Consider the following 26,653-nt stretch of genomic DNA (forward strand, 5'->3'; position numbering starts at 1 on the left):
TGTCCTGAATGGGAACTAAGATTTCCCTGCAGCGACAGTTACTTTTGTGATCCTCATTCTTGCAGCCTCGGTGCTCTCAGTGTAACATGAAACATGTACATCTTAAAAAAAAAAATGCACTCTTTTGACCGCCTTGTCTGATAAAGTCCATTCACCATCAGTGAGTTGTTGTCATGAAAGCTGCATAGGATCAACCATTTTGAACTTCGACCACTGTCATGCTCACTGACAATGACTCTCAAGTTAAACATCCAAATACCTTACTGAAAACATGGAATTGCTTAAACATTCAAGGAGTTCCCAAAGTGGTAAGAATCACAGCCTGGTCTGTGTTTTCAATTCATCCAGCCAACTGTAAAAGAGGCTGCTGAAACTTGAAGACAAACTGGTGACCTACAAAGTGCAATTCGATTAGCATTTGTTTCAGTGAAAACTTGATTCCTATAGACAATTCTATTACGGTAACCAAGGGCTGTCAAGGCCTGGAAGGCTGTCTAATTGCTCAACCATGGCAAGACAAAAGGAACGAGTAAAGAAACTATCTGATAAAGAGTTACAAACAGTGAAGAAATATAAACAAGCTTATAATTTACTGCAAGCAATGCTTTCGCAAGCCAATGGAAATAAAATTTTTTTTTGTCTATCTAACTACAAGCTATTTGTGATGAAAAGGGTCTCAATTTTAGATTGGCTGCTTCTTCACTTTTTTCTCAATGCATGAGTGAAAAAAACAGGAACTTCAGAGTTATACATTTGGCAGGAAGCAGAGCTCTGGCTATCCCTCCAAAAATCTATCCCAATTTGTTCAAATTACAAGCCTTTTCAAATTCTCACATACCCTTGGATTTTAGCACTTACACTCTCTGACAACTCACCTTCATAACCTTGACGAAGCACTAAGCAGACTTTACATAGACTGTTCCCACTGAGCGGCTGAACATGCTTCAGCTTGGGGAATACAGAGCAAAAAGTAATCTTTACTACCCATAATTGCTTCAGCTCCAAGTAATCCCAGAAAGAAACTCTTCTGCATGCTCAATATCTATCCCCACTTTCCTTCCCACTCCCGTGATGGCAGCTAGATTTAGCTCTCTGTTTCAGACACAGAAGGGATAAAAGCTAGTTTAAAGGGAGGAATCTGAGGAGGAAAGGAGAGAGGTGTAAATTGCTTAGAGAGCAGGTACCCTTATGATGAGAAAAACCTCTGACTGGCAACCAGAAAAGTGAAAGAAACAGGCAGAATCTGCTTATGCTACGGAACATCTGTCTTGGAACATATGATAATACTGTCATTGCCAAGACAAGTCAGAGAAGTTACATATGCCAGATGTAACTGTGTCTGTTCAAACTTTATTTTCTTCCCTTCTACACATGTGATAAGATCAGTCTTCAATTGCGCAACCACATAGGTTTTATCCAAATGATCTCTACCATTTTTGGTGCATAAATGGAAAACGTTCAATAAACAATTTTTGTTTTCGTGCTTAGAATTTTGCACTCCTCACCAGATCTAATGATTAAGCATGTGAATTTGCAGTCCTTGTACTATTTCTGTAACACTGCTTCTCTACGATATGAAAATTCTATTAAATACAACACAGCGGGGTAATTAAGTTCATGAAAAAAAATGCACAAAAAAAGAAAATCCCTAAAGTCCAACTCTTTTGAAGAGAAAATTGTAAAAGTAAAAATGGCTACTAATTTTCATTAAAACAATTTAATGAGCTGAAAACAAATCTTTGGTATGATGGACTTGATCATGCATCAAAATTAACTGTTCTTTGAATATCATTCTACCCCCAAATCCTAGGATGCAAGTTGATAATCAACAACTATGCATCTTCACCCACAAGGTTCATTCATTTGTATACTATGACAGTTTATTCACTGGAACAGCACTGATCTGAACAGAATGACTGCGGCATAAAACTGGATATCGCTCAAATCAAAATGGACTTGTCCAGGCATTGATTAGTATTTTTAAATGTGATTCGGCATGCTCTTCTGAAACACCACAGTAAGCAATTTGATATAAAATGTAGATTAAAATAGTATTGTCACTACTTTGTTTGCCTTAAACAGTCCTTTCTGTAGTAGCATGTCACAGGCACCACCATGCAGAATATTTGTAGCAACCACGTCACTTGAAAACACAAGAAGCAAAATTCAGCCATCATGTTAGAACGATGAAGTCCCTGGTCTTGTTGTAGGGTAGCAGCAGTAGTCCCCTCTCCAGCTCAGCAGGAACTGAGCTTAAAACATTCAGCGGGAGAGACGGCGCAGCAAAGTATGGGGCTTCTGTATAATGCTGCTGTGAAGAGAAAGGCAGCAGTGGCCTGCAAGCAAATAATCCTCCCCATCCCTAATAGCCAGGGGCAAGCAAGGCTTCACTTCAAGCACTTATGGTACATGAGGACTGCCCTTTAGACAGCAGTGAGATGCTAATTTTGCATGGTGATGGTTATTTTTTAAGAGGACTACCAGGCTTTTTTGGTAGCAATAAATGATTTTCTTAATCAGTTAATCATAACCATGATCTTAGTCATCATTCATGGCCTAATCCTGCACCATGCAAACTAATGAGAATTTTGCCCGTGAATGAAACAAGTCATTGATATTATACCTCAGTGTCGTAGTTTAGTTCCACTCCGGACCAAGCTACGCAGCCTCTCACTCACTCCGCTCACACTCCGAGGGAACAGGGGAGAGATAATATAACAAAAAGGCTTAAGGTTTGAGATAAGCCCAGGGAGAGATCATTAAAGTTACCATTATGGGCAAAACAGACTTGACTTGGAGAAAACTATCTATTTATTATTATTAATAAAATCAAACTAGGATAATAAGGAAGAGAACCAAAAACAACTTCCCCCTACCCCTCCCTCTTCCCAGGCTTAACTTAATTTTAATTATCTCTACCTCATTCCTGTCACCCCGAGCAGCCAGTTATGGTCAGTTCATCACCTGTCGCTTTACGCTGCTCCTTCCTCCTCAGGGGAAGAACTCCTGACATTCCTCCCCTGCTCCATCATGGAGTCCCTCCCACAGGCTACAGTCCTTCATGAACTGCTCTGGCATGGGTCGTTTTTCCATGGGGTGCAGTCCATCAGGAACCAGCTCCCCCATGGAGCATGAGCCCTTCAAGGGTCACAGCCTCCTTCAGGCATCTGCCTCCCCCGGCGTGGGGTCCTCCATGGGCTGAAGGTGGATCTCTGCTCCTCTATGGACCTCCATGGGCTGCAGGAGGACAACCTGTTTCACCATGGGCTGCACCATGGTGCAGGGGAATCTTGGCCAGGAGCCGCATTACTCCTCCCCCTCCTTCTTGACCTTGGTGTCTGCAGCTGTTCCTCTCACAAGAAATTCTTCACAACAGGCAGGCAAATGCCTCTCAGGATCTCTTCAACATCTCATCTCCTCTCCACTTCTTGCAGCCAAGTTGGGCCCAGTCGGCTGCCCGGCGGGAGGCCAGAGGGTGAGGGCCGCAAGGCCCACAGGTCTCGCGTGTCGCCCTCTCTGTCCCCGCTCAACTTCTTCACATCTTCTTTTTTTTTTTTTTTTTTATTTTTCCCTTTTTAAAATACGTTATCACAGAGGTATTATCATTGAACATTCCATCACCAACTGGCTCAGCCCTGCCAGCAGCGGGTCTGCCCTAGGCCCGGTTGAGTCCACTGGACAAAGGGGAAACTTCTAGCAGCTTATTGCAGAAGTTGCCACCATAGCCCCCCTGCACTAAACAAAACCAATACACTCAGATTGGCAACCATTTCTCATGTGAAATACAAAGCTTCTTTCATATTATTGTTATAGCATATGCATTTGTAAAGAGAAAGTATTTCCCTGTCACACAAGAAGTTTTGCTATTACTGGGCCCTGCTGAATAAACTCCTGCACTTAACCACCTCCTAGCATCAATTTTTCCCAGAAATAATATTTTTGCAAGAAGCCTGAAAATCAGAAGATATACTGGGTTCATCAAGTCCTCAACTACTCAGGAAGAATTTCTTTCTGTTCTCCTGTGGTAACGCGATTCTAATTAAACTGACTGCATCTTGATGTTGACAGATGTGTTGTTCTGTATAAAAATGAGCAGAAAAAGATATTTCCTCCCAGGGCATTTCACACGTACTGGACATCCAAAAATATATTTTAAAAGTATGAAAAAGAAGAGATGATAAGCATATTCAGAGCAGGTTGTCCAATAAACAAAACAAAACAAAAACAACAATCATCACAATGAAAAGAAACATCCCACAAAATGCGTAAAGACAATGGCATATCAAATTTCCCCAGGAACTATGCTGTGACTAAGCACTGTTCACATTTAATATATTCCTTGTCAAACCCAGCAGTTCTTATTCATATTTTTAATTAGAAAAATTCTTCAGCTTTTATATAAGTGAATGATTGCAGACTATCTACACGGCCATCTGAAACACAGTGGAGGAAAACACTCCACTGAAGTAACACGATGTCTTGCTGATGATAGTAATAGTGCCAGAACTTTATCTGGAGCTTTTCATAAAAATTCTAAAACTAAGGCACTAGCACACAGACAACAACGCACAACCTGAATAATTTACCCCAGGAAGGGGACTTGATGCATATGGAATCCATGTCTTGCATCATCTGCCCCGTAAGGAGAAGCTAAGGGATGGGGTCTGGTTCAGCCTGGGGCAGACATTGCTTCAGGGGGACCTAGTTGCAACCCTCCTGTACCTATGAGGAGGTCATTAAGAAGACGGAATTGGGTTCTTCAGTGGCATAGTAGGAGGATGGTAAACAATGGGCAGAAGCTGAAACAAGAAATGTTTCAAGAAAGGAAACACTTTCTCACCCAGAGGAATGTCAAGATGTGGACCAGGCCACCCAGAGAGGCTGTGTAGTCTCTGCCCATGCAGACAAAGCCCTGACCAACCTGGTCTGACACAGCTGTAAGATGGAAGTTGGACTACAGACCTCCTCCCAGCCCAAATTTTCCTGTCATCGTATGGCTCGCATTCTCCTGACAAACAGATATGAAAATCACATTTTGCAAACAACTAATAAAAGCAAAAACCAGTGAAGGTCATTCAGTAGATCAGACAGCTGCACAATAACTATGAAAACACATACAAACATGCAGCTTTACAGAAGCTTGTTCATCCCATACTGGCACACACGTGCACAACAGAAAACAGTTACGAGATTGTTCACTCATCCATACAGAAAAGGAGAGTACTGACAACTACAAACATTGAAGAAGTTTTTGTTGAATGTGCTATTTTATTGAATCTCGGAAGTTTGACATTTCTCAGGTCCATCTAATTTTCACCTAATGTAAGGTTCCAAAATAATCCTAATGAATACTCCCCACTGCCAGGAACGCTCATGCTTGATCTCCAGCCCTAGAATAGACAAACCTGACAGGTAAATTTTAGACATTTCACTGCTAGTAGTTAAGGAAGTGACATCAGTCTCAAGGAGCACCTGCAAGGTGCACACACTTTAATTTGCCACAAATTGTCAGGGGGGAAAAAAAAAAAAAATCTTTGTCTTGGTCCAATTCATACTCAAGCAGAAAAATATAATAAGAATACATTTTCAAGAACAAAAAACCAAACAAACAAAACAAAACATTTTCCTTCAGCTCATTCATACCTGAGACCAGATAACAAGCTTCAAGAGAAGCTCTGCAAGCTAAATACGCACTTGTACATGCATTTTATAAGGCACTCTATGTAGCTATGTCCAACCAAGTGAGGGAAACAATAAAGCCTACAACACCATAACCATAACAATTTATTGAAATGTTTCTTATTTTGTTGAACAGTTACACTGAATATCATACTGTTCTGGCTGTATTTATTCCAGCCTTTGGTCTACCCTGATGCAACTCCTCTGTAGAATGGGAAGGTAGAGTAGGATTGAATTTACTGCATTTTTCTTTACTGAAAGAAAAACCCTAACAGATCCTCAAGGCTCTAAATCCATTTTACTCTGCTGGAGCAGTATGACAGTAGGTTCCCTTGAACCAAGGACCTTATCCAAAGATGAATCAATGCTGGCATAGTTTGTCCCTGCTTCTTCCAAAGGAGTTGGAGTAGATGACCTTTAAAGGTCCCTTCCAACCCTAACCATTCTATGGTTCTAGTTTGTGTTTGTTATTTTTTCAAACACCTTTATAATACTCCTACTGTGCAAGTACATGCTGGTTGCTATCAATGGCAATAACTAGGTTCAGAAGACATTAGCAATTGGTATAACAACACCCATATGTGTTCCAATGGACACAACATACTGCTTGTATCCATAACCACAGAGACAGTAAACTCATGAACTAAGATAGAATATGGTAGAAGCCACATGCTGTAGGATTTCCATATATCTGTGGGACCAGAAAAGAGCAGGGTGCATGAATTTTCATTGTGGAGGCAAAATTTCTTCCCAAATTTCCTGTGGGCTCTCTAACTGTGAACTGAATTAGAAGCTCTTTCACTTCTACCTAAATTGTTGCCTTTCATAGGAACAAAGTTACAGAAACTCATTGAATATATTTAATCTAGTGGACCTGGTGGTCCTCAAATACATCAGATGTAAGCACATATCTCAATTCATAAGGGGATGACAACTTGTCTGTATTAACTCCATACTATCCTAAGCCTGGTTTCATTAGGAAATGGCAAGGATCAGAGAAGACATAGGACACCACCCAGCTAGCTTATTTTCTGGGTGATCAAGACTCCACGAGTGTGGGACATGTATGTTCAACTTAGCTACAAACATTACTGCAGACTCCAAGCTTCTTGTCCTCTTTACAAGTTTTACTCCATGCTCAGTAGAGTCAACAAAAAGTCTTTATTACTCTGTAATATCATACTTCATCACAGTCACTTAACATGAAAAATATTGTTGCTGAATCACCAAAAATGCAATGTTTTGTTAGGAGCATATATCTTCTAAGAAATAGCCAGAAGCATTCAATGAAGTCAAAATAAAAACATGGACAGATCCACTGATACTAACTTTATGCAATTTATAACAAACTTCTTATTTAAAAGTAAATGCTGTAAATTATGAAGATTAAATAGTAGCCTATGGTTAGCAGCATAACATCTTCCCTAAAATTTGTACATATTACAGAAACATAGGCTAAAAACATCTGAGTAAATCTTTGTTAAACCAGTTTCTGAGAAAACAATATTTTGTTTTGCTGTGGGTTTTTCACTGTATCTAGGATATGTTTCTTCCTTTTGTTTTAAGCTATCATATATGAAAAAAAAATAATTTTAAACAAGCTGTAAATCTAACCCACATATTTTGCCTTTTTTTTTTTTTTACAGCTATTGTTTTATTCATTATATTTAGCACATATCTCTTCCTTTTCTGTGGCACTGTTTCATGACATACCTGAGACCACCTCCTAGAAAGCTGAAAAGTTCTAGGCGTGATTCTGATTTCACACTGAGCCATTCCACTCACATCATTAGAGTTGCACGAGAGTAAATTAGAGCACGATGAAAACCACAGTGAGCTGAGCTTACTGTGCTTGGAGTCTGAAGTCACACTAAATGAAAGGGAAAAACAGGCCACACAGACATAAAATTTACCTGTTTTAATCAGTATTTTTCCTTTTGTTACTCCCTAGGATACTCCTGTTGTATTCCCAAAATAGCAAAACAAAATTATAATGAGAACCCACACAGATACAAGGTATCTGAACTTCCTAATCAGTATACAAAACCCTTGATGTCCTTCAGGATTCATAAGAGCCCTTGTCGGTTTTGTCTAAAGGTAACAGAATACTGAAAAGCAAAATGTTAGGACTGTGCTGTAGATCAGAATATCATGATCATGATGATGTGAATGGTAACTTACAGTTCACCACAATTTACTATCCCCCAACCATTTGCTTACTTTTAGTTTCAAATTAACTTTTAAAAGATCTGGCTTATTGGGCAAAGCATCTAACAGTTCAGCTATATTATAGTAAAGCAGCCTCTTCGCTGTGAAGCTTGGACTGTGTAAGCAGCCGGAGTAGCAACTGCTGCTTCCAAAGAGTCAGGTCCCTTCTGTTCCCCCAGCCGTAGCTACTACCCTGACTCCACAGGGGAAGCGGCGGCTCCGGCCTGGCCTCGCAAGGCTCTGGCACGGGTCAAGTAGGCAGCACGGTGGTGACCTTGTTCTGTTCTAGCAACATGATGCCTTTTCTTAACGTATGCCAAGGGCACTCCTGTTAACTGTATGACTTTCTCAAGAGGTGTCAACAGAAGCACCGTGCACACTGCTGGTGCAGACGCATGCAACGGCAACAGGAAGGATGGTACAAGAGCCGAATTTTGTTTCCTGTTTCAAAATATAACTGCATGGCCATATGCTGTAACTGAGATGCAACTGTGGTGCTGGCTCATGAACACAACAAGCGAATCTGATTTACAACACCAACAGGTATTTCCTACCAGGCTGTGGCAACCGATAAAACCCATATTAAACATGACCTTGCAACACAGAAATGACATTTGCCTCTTACTGTTCTTATGATAAGAATGGGACAAATAGCTGGCATTTCTCTGTTAACACTTATTCAAACAAAAGAAAATGAATTTGTTCAGCTCCTCTGCGGTTTGTGGTAAGAATGTGTACCTGGCCTATCAACCATCTGTACTGAAGATAACAACCGGTTTGTTTCAGAAGCAAAGCAAGGTCTGTGCTGCCCTTAGGGGTCACCTGCTCATTCTGCTTTGTGCATGTCTACTGGAGATGAAGAAGAGGCCTCAGGCCATTTTGAACTAAATACCTAAACAGCTACATGGTGTTAGAAAAATAAAATATTTGCTTATGGTAATTCATGTTATCTAGTATCTAGTATTCATGTCATGTGTTTTCCTAACTTCAGTGTAAAATTTTGATTCCTTGTGTGATTTTTTGCCAAGATAAACAAGCTATTATTATAATATTTAGGTGTAAATGACCAGCATGAAACCATACAAAAAAAAATCATCCTATTCACAAAGAAAAGTATTTATTACTGGGTGAATTCCTCTCACCTCTACACTTTTGTGAGAACTCAGCCCTTTGCCACTTGCTTTTTAATTACTGCTGAGGTTTCCACGTGGTGGAACAGATGTGAAGGTGGTGGAACACTCGTGAAGGGAAGCCATACTCCAGAAGAAACACGTAGCTCAAGTAACTTTGAGTGACCTCTAGTAAATCCTCCTAGAAGCAACAAATTTGTAGCAGCACCCTGAGCAGGGAGGCCAGGGAGCACAGCACGGAGAGAGCAGCCAACAGTGCACGAGTGGCTGGGCTTGGCACCAGAGCTGGCACAGGCGCTGGGCATCAGAGGGAGGTGGAAGCCAGCCTTGAGAGGGGATCAAACCCCTTCAGCCTCCTAAAGGGAGCTCTGGCGCTGAAATAACTGCCAGACCTGAATTCCTTCCAACCAATTCAGTGCTATGTTTCACACTGTGCCGATACAAACTCTTGCTGTATCAATGGGTTACAATTCTTCTCATGATGACAATGTTTGCATTCGGAGAGTGTACCTCTTAATTTTGAACTAGTCCTGCAGTCTGGGAAAGCTGTATTTCTTATCTGTGACACAGGAGAGAAATTAAAAACACTGTCTGGTCAACAAACAAGCCCAAACATGTCTGCCATGGCATACAGAGCTCAAATACTTCATTCAGCTGCTTAATGGGACGTAACGTTCACCGCATTACAACAAACTGCTTCATGAGTTTTCAGCTCACTCTGCTTTTATATCCTTGGCACAGATGTTTGACTACTGATATTATTTCATACTAGGAAACTAGTAAAACAGAGACGGAAATGATTACGTGCTACAACCTAGTATCTTGATCTACCCCTCAAAAAACAGATAGCTGCATACCACAGTATTTTCTAATTGTTTTGGCAAAGGAGTTATACTTCCTGAAGGACATTGAAGATTTAAAGTCCTTGATCCAAATCCAAGAAGCTTTTATTAACTTCAGTAGGTACAAGCCTGCATCCTAATCTGGAGAAAACTTAACAGTGAAATGCTGTGAAAATTCAGTTCCCCAGTGCTACTCCAGACTAGCCCAAACTTACTGGTAAGGTTTCTACGCTAATGAGCAGAGTACTAAAGAGTAATTCTGAAGGCAAACATCTGCAGATATCCTGCAGATTACCTTTTAGTAGGGTTAAGAGACAGGAGTAGGACCTTCAGGCTCTCAGCAGATGAAGGATAACTCTGTCACCTTCATAGTGTAAACTAAAACTACTGCACCAGTACTTTTACGGGTAACTTCTATTAAAGTATTAACAAAATTAGTACAAAAATAATTAATGTAATTATTCTAAAGTTTGACTTTTGAGGTCTATAATCTAGTTTCATGTCAATTTAATTCTGGTTTTAAGCAAGTGACCTCTCTTTGCCTTAGGAAATGTAAGCAATCAAGCCACAGAGAAATAACCAAATTCAGGATTTTTGGACTATATCCACATCTCAGAAAAAGAGACATCTACCAAAAATACATACCACAGATTTAGGTGTTCTGAACCTAGACAATTAAGTGTAAATGCAAATGTGTTTTCAGTACTTCACATATTAAAAAAAAAAAAAAAAAAACAGGAATGTCTACAGATTTACACACTTATATGGTGTGCATGCTGGTTTTCACTTGGACATGTCCCATAACATAAACCCTTTAAGAATCATTAAATTAGGTTTTCTATACTGGCAGACCTGCAAGGAAGTGCTCTGCATGAAATGCAAAATCAGAAGTTGTCAATCAGATAATGATACATTATTCTTCCCTCTCCCCAAACGCAGCACCATAGGGACAGGGGCAGGGTAGGGACTGGGAGAGCAGCATGGCTGAGGGCTTCAGAGAGGAAGTGTTTAATTCTGTAACTTTTCCTGAGTGCTCCACAGAGACCTTCCCAGAGCATGGGCTCAACCAGGCGTCATTACTGATTGATTCAAGCCCAGTCATTTCTAGGACACCAACATACTGTATTGTTCTCTTTAGTGCCCTTAATACAGTATGTTTAGCTTAGTAGAGTGCCTATAGAATTAGAAATGGGAGTTTTCTGGTCAAGCATATTTATATTTTTAGGATGCATATTAGCATTATTCCCTAGCAATACAAACATTTGGTAGGTGCCATATGGACACAGACAAAACACACAGGGCCTGCTCAAAAGGACTGCCTTGAACTTTAACACATGAGCAGTCCCTCTGATATTATTAGCTGCACGTGCATAATGATAAAGGCCAGCTCCTCAGTGCCCTGCTCAAGTGAAATCAAGCAATGCTGATTTACCCTGACTGAGGTTATCTCCATCCTTATATTGCATTAGGTAAAATAGAATGCAATCAAACATTGGAAAACCAGCCAGAAAATGAGGAGGGTAGGAAGTAAACACAGAGTCAAGGCCTTTTCTGCTCCTCACACCATCCCACCAGTGAGTAGGCTGGGGGTGCACGAGAAGCTGGGAGGGGACACAGCCAGGACAGCTGACCCCAGCTGACCAAAGGGACATCCCATACCGTTGTGACATCATGCTCAGCATGTAAAGCTGGGCAAAGAAGAAGGAAGGGAGGAGATGGTTGGAGTGATGACATTTGTCTTCCCAAATAACGATTATGCATGATGGAGCCCTGCTTTCTTGGAGATGGCTGAACACCTGCCTGCTGATGGGAAGCAGTGAATGAATTTCTTGGTTTGCTTTGCTTGTGCGTGTGGCTTTTGTTTTACATATTAAACTGTCTCTGTCTCAACCCACGAGTTTTCCCACTTTTACTCTTCCAATTCTCTGCCCCATCCCAGTTGCAGAGAGCGAGCAAGCAGCTGAGTTGTGCTTATTTGCCAGCTGGGGTTAAATCACAACACTGGGCCAAAAAATAGTAGAGCTTCACAACTTTGAAGTGTATTAAAAAAAAAAAAATTCTAAACTGGGAAATATGAACAACTGAATGTGAAAAGTTATCTTGTGCTAAGTCGCAGCCAAGCTGGATGATATCCACAGATTTTGGGTGTGTACTCGTACAAAAAACAGCAAAAGAATAAACAAACAGATAGACAATTGCTATGGCAATTAAAAGTACTTAAGCTTTCACACAGAAACAGGGAATGCAAAATGGTGGGTTTTAGTAGTTTCCAAATGCAAAAGCAAGAAGAGATCTAACATGCTGTCACATCCTGCCAAGGTCAAAACTGGTCTGCCTTCTTGATGAATCAATATAACACTGCATGAAGACAATCTGAGAGGCAGAGGATATTAAAACTTCACTATTTCAATGCTACTGTGGAGTGCATGATGGGACATTTTGCAGGTACTTTCAGTTTTTATTATCAGAGAAGCACAGGAATCTCAGTGATGTCTAATGGGGCTGAAGGTGCTCTTAATTTCTGAAAATGAGGCCACTTGTATTTAGGTACAGAAATACAGATACAGCTCTAGAGATCCAAGTTAAAAATGTAGCCTTTAAAAAACAAGCAGCTAGATGTGTAACAAATTGAAAGTATTGCAGCTAGGCTAAGTAACCTTGAAATTATCCTCTACTGAAAAAAAAATACAATTAACAGAGCTGTATGTGTCCCTACAAAATAAACTGATTACAGTTCCTCTTCATCCCCCACAGCAAATTTTAGACAAGAATAATAAAATATGACAGTGTCTCTGCCAGTGCTCCTGGGTAATATCCTTCAGCTTATATGCATATGTTCATGCATGTATACGCGAATATACAACATAAATATGTGTTCACAAGCACATGTTAATTTGGGAAAGATATAACTACTTTAGTGACCATTTCGGTGTTAACAATACTTCATAGACAGAATTCTAGTGCGGAGGGGGAAAAAAAAAAGCCACCCTAAATTTCCATTTGAAAATGCTTTCTGCACAAAGAATAAACAGGGAAACAGATAAATGTGTAATGGTGATTCTTCAGGCTTTGTCAGGCTCTGCCTCAGCAATCAAATTCTATCAACAAATGCGATCTGAATGCTGGGATAAGCCTTATAAGCCAACGCCTGGGCTGTAAGCCTGAATAGAGGGCTTCCCCAAGCCTCAGCTGAGTCATCCCACCAGATGTTCACAGATGTTCAATTTGCCACTTGGTTTTAATGCTTCTCCTTTCTTTGTTGCTTACTTCTGTCAACCTAGATCTGGCCCCTGCACCCACTTAACCCACCTGAAGTTTCTCCAGCTTGACCTGCATTTTCTTTAGGGCCTTGCCCTACTATACGTACTTCTTTTCTGATTCCCAGTGTGGCTTCTGAATCTCAGAAACTGGCCAGCATCTTGTCAGTGGCAAGGCATCTCCGTGTGTCTTTAATTCCTGACCACAATTCTGGGGTCCTGTTTTCAAATACTTCCCCCTGGAACTAAGTGCATGTCTCTTAATTGTCTTTCTTGGCCATCTACTCTGTCACTGCTTTTTCATACAGTAGCAATTTCTCCACCAATCATCTTAGAAGGCTTCCCTGAGACAGAGTTTCAATTATGGTTATCATATTGTGATACAATTACATTTGTATATGGCTGGCTTGGTGAGTCTTGTGTCATTGAACCTGCATATTATAAACATTTTTTATCTGTAACTTAATGTGGACACAGATGAACTAAAATTTTCAGCTGAAACATCCCCTTTTGTCCTGATGATACAAATAATTCTTTGTGTTCTCTCCTTGACTAATACAAATACTTCTTTGCATCAGTTTCTAGATACTGAGGTAGAAAAACATGCCTCCAACAGTACCGAAGCAGAATATGGGAAAAACACAAACTTAAATATTGCTTTGTATGAAAGAATCTTCCCCTTCAAAATCTACCGACAAGAATTTAAAATTTGTAAAAAATAATTTACAAATGATAATTTTAATTAAAGATTTTGATTCATTAATAACAGCTTTCTTCCTACAGGAAATAACTCAGTTTTCAAATTCCCCTGAACAAACCACACACTGTGTTGACAGTACTATAAAGAAAATCTGGGGAAACATAAACGACTCTCGGTAATAAGTTAAAAACCATAGAATATTAGAAGATTGTAACCAAGGATCAGTACTGTACAAGTAGCAATGCACACATTTGGGACCATAAATTACTGACATTACCTTCTTCAGATGTTTTTTATTAAACACTTTGTTGATATTCACGTTTTAAAAAATGTAAATATGCAGAAACACTACCATTCATATCTAATTCACAGTAAAGAATACTGTTCATCAGAGTAAGAGTCTAACTTTTTATCATTATGTTACTACTTAAAATAAACCCTCTTTGGATATTATGTAGGATCAGACTTATAGCTTCTGAGCTTAAATAGCTATTAAGTAATTGGCTGTGACTTGGTCTGGGTGGTAGGACTCACCTATAGGGTGCCTCACCTCCAGCTCTTGGCAGCAGCTGCCAAACCACCCACCCATCCTATCCTCCAGAAATCTTTCAGAGACCTCACAGGTACCCTAAAAGAGCAGCTCCTAAATTCTCACATGGGCCAGGACTAGTAGTTGGGAAGGACTTGTAGGACAGCCTCAAAAAGTTTTCCCTAGGAGAGGCCTTTACCAGAAGGAGATCCATACACACGGAGATGTGGCCAAGAGTGTCAGTGAAAGTGCTGTCAGATCCCAGGCATTATTTTCTAATAGTGTATATCTTATTTATAAAAACCAAACAAACACCAAAAAAAAACCCAAACAACACAAATTCCCCCAAAAAACCCCAGTGATATTTATATTTTCACTTTTGTGGATAAACAGTGTGCTGAATTTTGATGGATAAAGCGTGTGCATTGGTCTTCTCACCAGCTGGATGATAAAGCCATGCACTGGAAGCATCCTGAAGACTAAGCCAGTCTTTCTATTTCAGGGCAGACCAGTAGTGCACCATGGCAGGATGATTTGGCAGAGCCATGCAGGTCAAGTGGTCACCTTTATAAATAACTGCTGATTGAGCAGAGACTGCTTCAAGCAGCCTGAGGAACCATGGCAATGAAACTACTGCAATAAAATAAGCTACACTGAAGCACAAAAGAGGTACAGAGGTGAAAAAAGTAACTATCATTCAAAATTGTGGAGGAAGTGTACATTCTGCACTTTCAGCATTTCCAAAGCTTTCAGGGTCGAAAGAGCAAAGTTCTTTGAAGGAAGTTCTACAGTGTTCTAGCTGCAGTAAAATGAAGAAAGCATATTAGTCCCTCATGGCTACAACAAAGCTTCTCAGGAGAGATATTTAACTCTAGTCAGCTGGTTACAGTACAGATTTTTCTTTTCTTCATTCTGCAGTATCACCCTTTTCTACACATCATCTTGAAATATCAAAGACTTTCTTCCCCTAGAGCCAATACATGCGCCCATGTTTGGTCTCTCTATTCACCTACCCAACTCCATCTTCCTTTTCACATTTTGCTTCTATGGTCCATTGTGCTCTCTAACAGATGTGGCATCCAGCTACTAAAATATTCTTCAGCAACCTTGACAATGTGATTTTCCTAACTGATACCATTCTGCCATTTCAAATAAAAATATATTTAAAAAAAAAAATCAAGGCTCTCCATAAATCTTTTCAATTGTCATTGATTCCTACACTGCCATTTACGGCAATCTCATCTTCCACATAGTTTCTTTCTCTTGCTTTGCTTTCAGACTGCTCTCCCTATCTCAAATGGTTGACTCAAACAGCATCAAGCAGTTGGCTCTTAGCTTTGAAATGTCTTTTGAAATTACCTTTCCCCAAAGCTCACAAATACGAAGAATCTATGACATTCATTGGTTCAATAAAAATTTTGCAAGACAGTATATTCTCCTATATCTCCAAAGTCACCTGGTGTGCCTACATATAGTTTGTGAATTCAGATTAGATTCTTTGAATGAAAACTTATTTTTTCATCCACAGCTCATAACTACAGAGTTGACAGCACAAAGAATTTGATGAAGATGCTTCCAGATCATCTCTAGCAAAAAAAAAATCACAAAAACATGAACCCGTACATGCAGACTTTGCAATTTAGTTAAGACGAACTCTGAATATCATTTGAGGGTAAATAATGCTCACAGAAATTTTACCGCAGTCACTGGACCCAGTGGCTAACTGATGCTGGAGCAGGTTGTCACTACATTCAGACTCCTCCATGTCAAAATTTGTCCAAAAGAACTTGTGATACCTTACCAGTTCCTCTATTTTTAATTTTTTTTTTCACCAGTTGGTACTGATTTGAGGAATTCAACATTACCATCAGAGGTGGCAGCATTTTTGTAATGCTCTAATAGTATTTTCTGCTCTTTTCAGGTTTCAGAGAAGAGTTTTATACTGAGAACTTTAAAGCAGCTATGAAACCTAAATTATATCAGTTTAGTATAAAAAATATGCAATTTAAAACTGCATAGCATGCCATAAACTGTTTTTAAAATAGTATAAAAAAATCTGTAGCCCTATTAAATTCTCATGAGGCTTAATTTTCCCAATGCATATAGAAAATAAGGTTCTGCAACAGAACAGAACTTGGTATTTTTAAACACAGGAGGAGAGAGGCATAGTTACATTTGCCTTAGGTCAGAGAAGACAGTAATTTATGATCTCCTGAAAAAAGGCCACCCACCCACATCACAATCTCCCAACAACAGGATCGTTTTGTTTTAAAAGAAGCCAATATCCAGAATTGGTGGTGCTTAGGACAAAGCAACTGAGTTATTCTATGCCTGCAAGTTTTCACCAACACTATATTTGCTTACAGCTTTCCTGGCTCCATCCAGCATTCATTGTCTTTTGGTTTCATAAGCACTAAAAATAACCAGCATCTGAAGACCCTCCTTTCAAGAAAACAAACAAAAATCCAAAACATAAATTCAACACAAGTATTATTTCCTTCTGATGTTTTCACGATTTCAAGTTCTTCATGAAAACAACGTATGGGTGGAGTACCGCATGGACTGGAAAAGACAGCTATGACCTCAGCAACGAGTCTCTTTAAAGCAGGAGAAGGGTCAGTGCCTTTTCCACAATTAAGTGTTTACGATCTGTGAGTCTCTTTATGGGATGTCACTTCCCATTATAGCTTTTTTTTTTCCCCCCCAAACATGAAATGTCACTGCACATTTCTACATGACAGAGATGCAGGAAGAATATAGAAATGTGTTTATCATGTTTATTTACAGGTCATAATTATTACATCATAACTATAAAAAGCATGGAAATCTGCAGCTACACGTTCTCAGCTTCTGCCTGCATCTCTTGTATTTGATCTACTCATAAGCAGGTCTTTACTGTCTTACACCACAAATGTAAGAAAAGGTGGTTTGCCTTCCAAACAGGGATATTGCAAAGATAAATGCCTTAAAAACACAGAGAAACGTAAATAACACGGTAGTGAGGATCACACAATTGCAATAAAATGCTATGAGTTTGCTAGGAATATGTTGCTGTTTCTTTTCAGCAGAGCTCTACTTCATAAAAAAAAAGAATAAAAGGACTTTTCAATCAGTTTTAGTACTTAATTTAAACATAATATCACAGCATTTTTACATTTGTTGTCTTCAGGCTTTGCCAATTAGATAATGAACTATGTACTCCATTAAGTACTCTTATTTTGTTTGGGATGTATTAAACACTTTGTTTAGCTAATAATTTGATCAACTGGACTTGAAATATCTGTCTGTTGCTTCTTACGCATGTGTATGTACGTACAGATACATAGATTTACACATGAATTTGTTAGATCAAATCTCCAGCTTTACACTGCTTGAGATCTTAATTCCAGACTGAAGATCTGAAAGGGGCCACCAGGAACCTAAGAAAGAACTATGCAGGAGAACAGTATTCATACTAACAAAAAATCAGTTCAAAAGTTGTGTGTACCACGTTGAATATCATCTTCAAACTTCAGTATTCAAGCTGTCCCAAAACCTGATTAGAAGAGGTGAACCAGGGAAGAGATCTCTCCCTGATTCCCATCCATACAAACTCCTGCCAACGAGCAGGAGTGCATGCAGCTCTTAAAACACTGAACTCCACAGCATGAAGTTAGATACTGCCAAATACTTTCCCCTCCAGTATGGCTTCATTACATCTAGACTCCACTAAGTCCGTGTTGAGAGGTGTTGCCTTTGAACAGAGCAACTTCTGCTATTTCTCTAAATTTCCTATGTTAGGTAATCTTGACTTGCAAAATGAAAGCCGCTTATCAAAAGAGGTAAGAGGAACTTGTTCATTTGGACGACTTCCTCCTTTTTATGTCCTTATGTGCTGGGTTTTTTTTTCATTTTTCCAAGCACAGTCTTGCATACTTTTTGTCTAGATGACCTGAGGCAGCCTGTGCCCAACCTGCAACTACTATCGAGCATAAGAAAAAAAACAGCGAAATGCACTGTGCACTGCTCAGTTGAGAGTTTGAGGTCTGTCCCTTCAGAGGCATCCAGTCTTTCACAGCTATGAACACACACACACACACACACACACACACACACACACATTTACTTTAATCAACCTGGTATCACCTGCCAAATGGAGAAAAGATTCCTTGTGGCCTTTTCCACCCCACTTCTCACTTTTCCATGCACACAAATAGACACCATCACGCAGGACTGAACTCTGAAATTACGTAAGAGTTCAGGACAAGGTGATTACAGACTAACCTGGCTTCACAATCATGAATTATTTCAGGTTAGGTCACAGTCTTATCTGGTGCATCTTGTGCTAGCTTCTCCAAAATATCCATCTCAGCCTTCACCAGACTACCTCAAGGACAAGACATCAGCTGCAAGCCCTACATGTTTTCTATACAGCAGTAAGAAGCTTATACTAGTATATAAACTATATTTTCAATCTATATCTGAGTCTCAGTTGCAGTAAAAAGTATAGATGTATACATTCTCTTAATTTTGATGCTAAAATGGGAGGAAAAAGGGAAACTAGAGAAATTCAATTATTAGATTATCATTCTAACACTAGCCAACAACTTAATCTGATTCCGTCTTTATTGGTGAACAGCAAAGCACAGTCAGTCCTCACTGCGGTTACAGAGACCTACTGAACTTAAAAATATTAAGCTTACAATTCATTTGCTATAGTGATTTTTTCTATTTAGCACTAGGTTTATCTCAGTCTCATTCTGAAGGGGTGGTTTTTTTTTTGTTTGTTTTGCTTTTGTGTGTGTGTGTGTGGGAAAGCAGACAATTTTCCCTCCAAATAAAGCACAGCTTTAAAAGGGTAAATCTGCCAAAGCAGCTTATGTCCAGCAGTGCTGGCAATCAGCCACAAATTCTGTCCAGTCACTGTGGAAAAAAGATTTCAGGAGAACAGATGATCAGCATCCTGTAGCACTGGTTTGAGACACAATGAAAGAGGTCATGTAAATGCAGCATATGGCTTTCAGTGACAAGCTATTGAGTTGTATCCTTAGATCTCAGCATCTCAGGTTAAATGTTTCTATGCCAGAATACAGATCTAAATGACAATGCCTAAAAATAAATCTGAACCAATAACCACTGACCATTCTTCATCATATGCAAACACCAGCTATTACAAGCTTTTAATTCTTTTCGCTTCTGGTTCTGCAGCAAAAAGGTAAAAAATGTTGAAGTTCAGATAATGTTAAAATAACTTGCTCTCATCCAAGTCATTTATTAGTAAAAGACATAATGAAATTGGCAGTTTTGAAAGTGTAAAGGAATCCAAGCAATAATTTTCAGTAAAAGAGGCCAAAGAAAACCAGAAGGTAATGACTGCTTAGTCTGAAACTAGTCTAATTACATGGACTCAGGGCTTCAAATTATTTGGAAACTGAAGTAATGACCTAGAAAACAAGGTCCCTTTATCAGGAAGAGCGATGAAACAGAGGTACTTCTTTATAACAGACTAATGAACAGCTCTTGCTGGATAATTCAGAACTCATTGCCAGAGCAAGCACAAGAGAATGTTGCAGGATCTGGGAAGTGCGACCCAGCATCCACCCATCACCCAGTAATTAGCAAACAGTCAAATCCTGATAGAGAGCAGGCAAGTAATGATGGTATAGACATTTTGATTGTACTCAGAACTGAAATGATTAATTCCGATTAAAGAGTTCTCCTTTTTGAGTGTAAGGATTTTGAAACAGCATACTGAGACCACAGTCGGAAACCGAGGTTTGCTTTCTCACTGAGGTAAGTCCTCAGAGGAACACAGATACGTCTTTTGCTAGCAGGCATTGTACAGTGCCTCCACAACAAACTACTAGAGCAAAACCAAACTTCAGGGCAAACATGCTCTTAGATGTTGATTGAGACTGAGACAGTTCAAAGCCAGTAACACAGTTGAAACCCTTGCCACGATATTTTTTGTGTTTACAGATGTAAAGCAGCTTCTCTCTCCATTTACATTTTTCAAGGCAATCTTATTTCTGTTCTCAATATTTAATCTCCTTTCCTCACTTATTTTTTTTTCAACATTTCTACCTATCAGAAAGCTACATGAGTTCCTTTTGCTTTCATTTCACTTCTATGTATATATCCATGTGTTAGTTTGTTCTGTTTCCTTGAAAACATTATCCAGAACTTTTAACCTAACTTTGAAATTTATCTTGCCTGGTAGATGTAAAGAAAGCATTAAAAGTTGGGGGTTTTTTTACTTTATTTTTTTTTGTGTGTGAAATGGGCTTTTTCTCTTTAAGACCATTTAATCTTCCATTCAGCTCTGATTTCTGTGCTTTACACTTTCTCCTTTGGCAACAAGAAGTAGCTAAGTGTCCAGAATTTTGATCAATCGACTCCAATATTTTCTTTCTCTACAAAGAAAGTTCAATGCACATTTTCATGTAAGTCTATTTATCTCTTTCTTTTGCATTACCTGTGATATTACCGTAACTTAGATTGATACTTTTAAACTTCATCATAAGCCTGTGAGAATAACCCCAGCTCCTTAACCACTGGCACTAATGTTATATTAATTAACTACATCACTGAAGCCTGTAAGAGAAACGGCATAGTTTCCAGATTTCGTCTCACTCAAAATACAAATCTACTGGCAGTTTGCGTTTCAGTCAGAGAACAATCACTGTATTGTCATGCCTGTTGTTTTAAAGAGCTGCATATTTGTGACTATGAGGTTTGCCATTTTAACTATGCCAAGAATAAATTAATTTTTTTAAAAGCACTGCAGCCAGTACAATTTCCAAAATGTTTGGTTACTAACATATAATAATGTAGAAAATGTGAAGAAAATATACTGTTGAAAATTACAGCGTGACTCTTCAAACATGCTGCTGAATGAGTAACTTAAAATTTTTAAGCCACATTTCAAGCTTCTTCCTATTCCTAATGACACATTTCCTATTCTTCTGGGCCTTCACTAGGAACAACCAGCTATTAATAATTAACTAAAATAGCCATTAGTAGCTACTGGTAGGTACCTGTGCACCTGATTTCTATCGGTAGATAGATCTGCACCCAATTTATAGATCCAAGCCGGTACTTAACCAGCTCAGTAGACTTTTAGGAACTGATTTCTTCATCCTGACTGCAGTAAAGGTCATGTTGCATACTACACTTTCACAGGAGTGGGTGAGAATGAGACCTTCCTCTGTTTCAATTCCCATCTGGAAAGTGATATTAACTATCCTTACCACCCTCACAGGTCAAAAGTGTGCTACTTAATTACATACTTGCATACCTCTTTTGAAATTCAACAAAAAAAAAAATTGAAAAAAACTCAACTCTGACTACATAAGAATTAGCACAATGGCATATTATTATCTAATCTCATTCATAAATGCATGTATTTTCCTATTCAAACCTGAAGACTTCTTACTGACAAATATAAATACAAAGTGTAATTTTTTGTGCAGACAAGTTTCCCCAGGGAACACAGGATTTGAATGTGCCCAAGATCTCAAATACAAACACAGACAGTGAACATGAACTATTAGTCTCTTAGAAACTAGATGTAAACACAACAATTAACTGTTCATGATTCCTTTTATTTATTCAAATAACTTCTGGCAGTTGGTCACACCTCCAGCTTTCTTAGTAACCACACAAATGAAAAGGCAGGCTCAGGAATACGAAAGAAGAATTATGCAATGAGACTGTGTACAAGCTCTCCGAAGTGTCCAAACAAAAGGCGATTCTGGAAAGCAAGACCAAGAAAGCAGATTATACAACTGAAGTCTTCCCCATTCCACAACACATTGTGATGAAGAAGCAGCAGATTTTCTGCTCCTGAGACAGCCAGTCAGAAAAAAAAAAAACAAAACAAAAAAACAAAAAAACCAAAAAACCAAAAACCCAACAAAAACAAAAAAAAAAACCCAAACAAACAAAAACCCACAAAACAGAAATGAACTTCTGCCTCTTTAGGAAGTAGAAAGTAGAAGCTTCACAGCAAGATTCAGAGTTTTGTATTAAAAACAAACAAAAAAGGTTTAATTTGAATGACAGCAGCAATACAATCTGTCATTATGGCTACTTTTTTTTTTGGTAGGATGGATATGTACTTTAGAAATATAAATAAGATTGTCACATGGCTTCATTTTTACATAATGGACATGGCACTGAAGAACAAAAAGGGTAGTGCCAGGATAGCCCACTGACTTTAGCTCACAACTGCTGAAAGCTAGTATTTCTAAACCTAAACACTTATTTATGTTGGAGGTACTAAATACATTTACAAGTAATGAATTTATCATTTCTGAATGCTAATACCATTGAAAATTTTTAATCCACTTTATTTGTATGTTTACAGATCAGATTATAAAGTACTTAAGTCTTTGAAGTTGAAGAAAGGCATCTAAAGAGGTACAAAAAATGTATGTCACACCTTTCTATGGCAATATCTATCTCTAGGTGCCCAAATGCCTTTTCAAATCTTATTCTTCCTGCATTGCACAACTTCAGTAATGCAAAGCAGCCAGAAATCCAGGTTAATTAGCCTTATGTCCTGTCTAATCAGTCTCAAATCAGGGTATGATTACCCATGTTTCATTACTGCAACTCACATCTGCTAACAAAGCTTTTTGCCCAGAAGATTCTGGCTAACATGGCGGCTTGATCACGTTTGCTTTTCCATGGATTTGTGATTGCTCATTGGACGGTCTCACCTCTGTCTCTCCTGTCCACAAGCTTGACTTTTGGCTTCCTTAAATACCACCCCACCGCGGCCTGAGTTTTTGTGACAATGCACTCCATTGGGGGAAAAATGCCAGCTGGGCTGCAAATCTCAGCAAAAGGTCCATTCCCAAACATTTATCTTCTCATTTGGATGACAGCACAAGCTTTGTGACTTCCATTAATTCTTGTCCTTCTTGCTGTAACAGGGCACATCAGCTTCACCCATGTGTGAACAGAAAAGCAGCATCCAGGCTGCAAAACAGCATTCGTGTGCTGACAGTCCAACTAGTCATAGAATCCCAGAATGGTTTGGGTTGGAAGGGACCTTTAAAGGTCATCTAGTCCTAATCCCCAGCAAGAAGCAGGGACATCTCCAACCAGATCAGGTTGCTCAGAGCCCCCTCCAACCTGACCTTGAATGTTTCCAGGGATGAGGCATCCACGACCTCTCCGGGCAACCTGTGCCAGTCTTCCACCGCTCTCATTGGAAAAAACTGCTTCCTTATATCTAGTCTAAATCTACCTCCTTCTATTTTAAAACTATTATCCCTCGTCCTATCACAACAGGCCCTACCGAAGAGTTTTTCCCTGTCTTTCCTGTAGGCCCCCTTTAAGTATTGGAAAGCCACCAAAAGGTCTCCCTGGAGCCTTCTCTTCTCCAGGATGAAAAACCACAACTCTCTCAGCCTGTCCTCCTAGGAGAGGTGCTCCAGCCCTCTGGATCATCTTTGTGGCCTTCCTCTGGACCTGCTCCAACAAGTGTACAACAGAGAATGATTGGGCTGGTACAGTGACTGGCTTAGTAGCTCATAACTTTCGTAACTAGTGATGCTAATTCTCGATTCTCTCCTGGAAAACCACATAGAGTTTCTGAACCACCCAGTGGAGCTAAACAGGTGGGGTTTTTCATCATCTTTGTTGTGTAACACTAGTCAAGTAAGAGATAAAATTAATCTGCAACTGTCTACTAAGCAAGCGTCAGTTTGCAGTCTCAGTTCTGACTCAGTACCAGGAATGGCTGCACCACTTGAACCTGGAAATGCCTAAGGATATCTTAGCAAATGAAACAATAAACAGGAACCCCAGCCAAAACAAACAGAATGAAGAGATGGGCCGTTACGTGAGCTCAACTGGAATAATAATTTACTTAAATTTACTAGGGAGAATGAAAGTACAGTCCAAAAACTGAATTTACCACAAATAACCATAATTTCTTACCAACAGTCAAATTTGAAGACTACAATCTCCATTCCTAAGTGAACTTTTTTTTTTTTTATTTTTTCATCTATTAGGCACTATAAGCAAGTAAATATTTTGCTTTGCTTTGCTTTGCTACACTGGCTTGGCCTCATCTCTTTTTGAATGTTGTGATCTCATATGTAAGGTTTTCTTCTCCCTCCAAGACCGGAAAGCTAACAGTAATACTCTTTGCCTACTATTGATGTTATAGTCCATTCCGTTCACCTTACAGAAAGAAGATTTTTCCTTTGTTTTAATGAGCTTAAGATAAAGCCTTTACAGAACAGCTGCTGCATTCACAAGGTCTGGAAGTGAGAGGCTTTCTCGCAATTGCGCCTTGAGCAAAAACCTACAGAAAGTCCACATCGACACACGGTCCTTGGCACTGCATGGTGAAGAAGCCGTACCTCTCCAGGTACGCCAACGATAACCTCCAAAGAAGCTGGTGGAGGCATGACAGCCTATGCAGTTATGACAAGCTACACCAGCTGTCCTGTATGAGTAATGTATAGAAAGCACAGAAACAGTATACCACATTTGTACAGGCCTTCAGCATCTCTGTAAGGGGATGATGAATTTTTACCTGGGAATTAAACTGGTATAGCTAAAAAGAAACTCAGTGATTTGGGTAAATTAAATTGTAACTCTCATTCCACAGCAATGGCTATGTAGATACAAGACATTATTGAATGTTCCAGCTCTACCTCACATCAGGGTGAATAAGGTGATAGTCTTTAGCTTAGAGATTCCTACGTTTTGCAGGTTTGTGTCACAAGCCTAACAGTGTTATAAAAAGACTACATACATTCTCCATAGACACTTAAACCAACGTGCATCAGTGAGGGTATAATCCTCTTAAAAGTACTGAAGACTATGTAACAAATACTGAGATGTAGTTACATAAAATCTAGTGAAATTACAGTAAAAGAAGCTTTGCAAATTCTGTCTCTTAATATCTTAATGTTTATGTTCCACATAATGGAACTTGAAAAAGCATTTCACAATGTTATATGTTAGCAATGATGACTCTTCAAGCAGAGAAAGCACAAGAGAGAGGGGAGAACAGGCCCAGGTGTGGGGTCTTGGCCTGCTGGCAGGCTGGGCTAGAAGCCAAGAGAAACTATCTTCACCATGTAGTAACTCGGCATTACTCCTTCTTCCACGCTCACCTGGAGATTACTCATCCTAAAACATTGGGATGCTTTTCTACTAGTTCTCTAACAGTTCTGACACTGAATTAAAATAATCACCGAGAACCCAAAATAAACCAGGATCTGTTTCAATGGACAGGATGGAGGCTAGCTTTTACAGTTAGCCCTAGTTGCTTCCGACATCTTCTGAAAATAACATACATGTGGATCGGCCTCAAATAAAAGTCTTCTAACAAATGAGAAAAATAAAACATACACCTCCAAAAACAAGCAACCAGAATTTGACGACAAACATTAGCCATGTGATTAAGTAATCAGTTAGAACTTCCTACAACATTTAATACATTACAAACATCTCTTCTTAGTTTACTGTGGAGAAATAAATTCCAAAGAACTATGGGGTTTATTTGATGGTTTTGGAGGTTGGTGGTTTTTTTTTCCTTTATTCTCTTTTAAATAGACTACTGGATTTTTAATAGGTTGTTGACACTTCCCTCATAAAGCTCCTTCTCATCTTAGATGAAAGACAGAACAAGTAGCCTGTTTTCTTGCACACAATAATAGACGATTCACTAGGATACATACAACTACCATCTAAAAAAACCTCAGTGTGAGTCTAAAATTAGAATTCTGTGATATGACTCACAAGGAGCAGCTTTGTGCCAGAAACCAGGATATTTTTAAGCAAATGAAGTCTAAAGTACAAAACAAAAATGGCATTCTAGAAATGGTCTATGGAATAAACTAATAATTGTTAGGTGTTATTTTTCACCTGTGTTTTTTATCTATATTTAAGTATACTCTCTGAAGTATAATAATAATAATAATAATAATAAAAGACGGTGTAGCTTCTGACTTCCACAAAAGGGCAAAACAGGATTACAGGAAAATACTAGAACTTTCTCACTGAAATATTTTGCCTTTACATTACAGAAGTCTCTACAGCAGTATACAAACATGGCCAGCAATATTTCCTCTACAAAATTGTTTTAATGCTTATTAATCAGTAACTAAGGATAAGAGACATGTCCTTCTGCAATTTTCTGTTCCTCCAGTATTAAAAAACAACATAGGTGGCATTCCAAAAGGGAAGATTATTTATGATTATGACAATTTGCTATGTTAAAATTTAACAATACACCAAAACGTACAAGATGTATTATAGGAAGATAATCAGCACAGCTGTGAGAAGATAAAGTTTAATTT

General features: G+C 39.0%; 1 protein-coding gene across 1 annotated transcript in view; it reads right to left on the reverse strand.

The window, feature by feature from the left end:
* Nucleotides 1-26,653, reverse strand: part of SYNE1 (spectrin repeat containing nuclear envelope protein 1) — a 310,078-nt gene that overhangs the window by 267,045 nt on the left and 16,380 nt on the right. The gene's annotated exons all lie outside the window — the stretch shown is intronic.

This window comes from Chlamydotis macqueenii, chromosome 3 (assembly GCF_036417535.1).
Source record: "Chlamydotis macqueenii isolate bChlMac1 chromosome 3, bChlMac1.mat, whole genome shotgun sequence".
NCBI classification, from domain to species: domain Eukaryota; kingdom Metazoa; phylum Chordata; class Aves; order Otidiformes; family Otididae; genus Chlamydotis; species Chlamydotis macqueenii.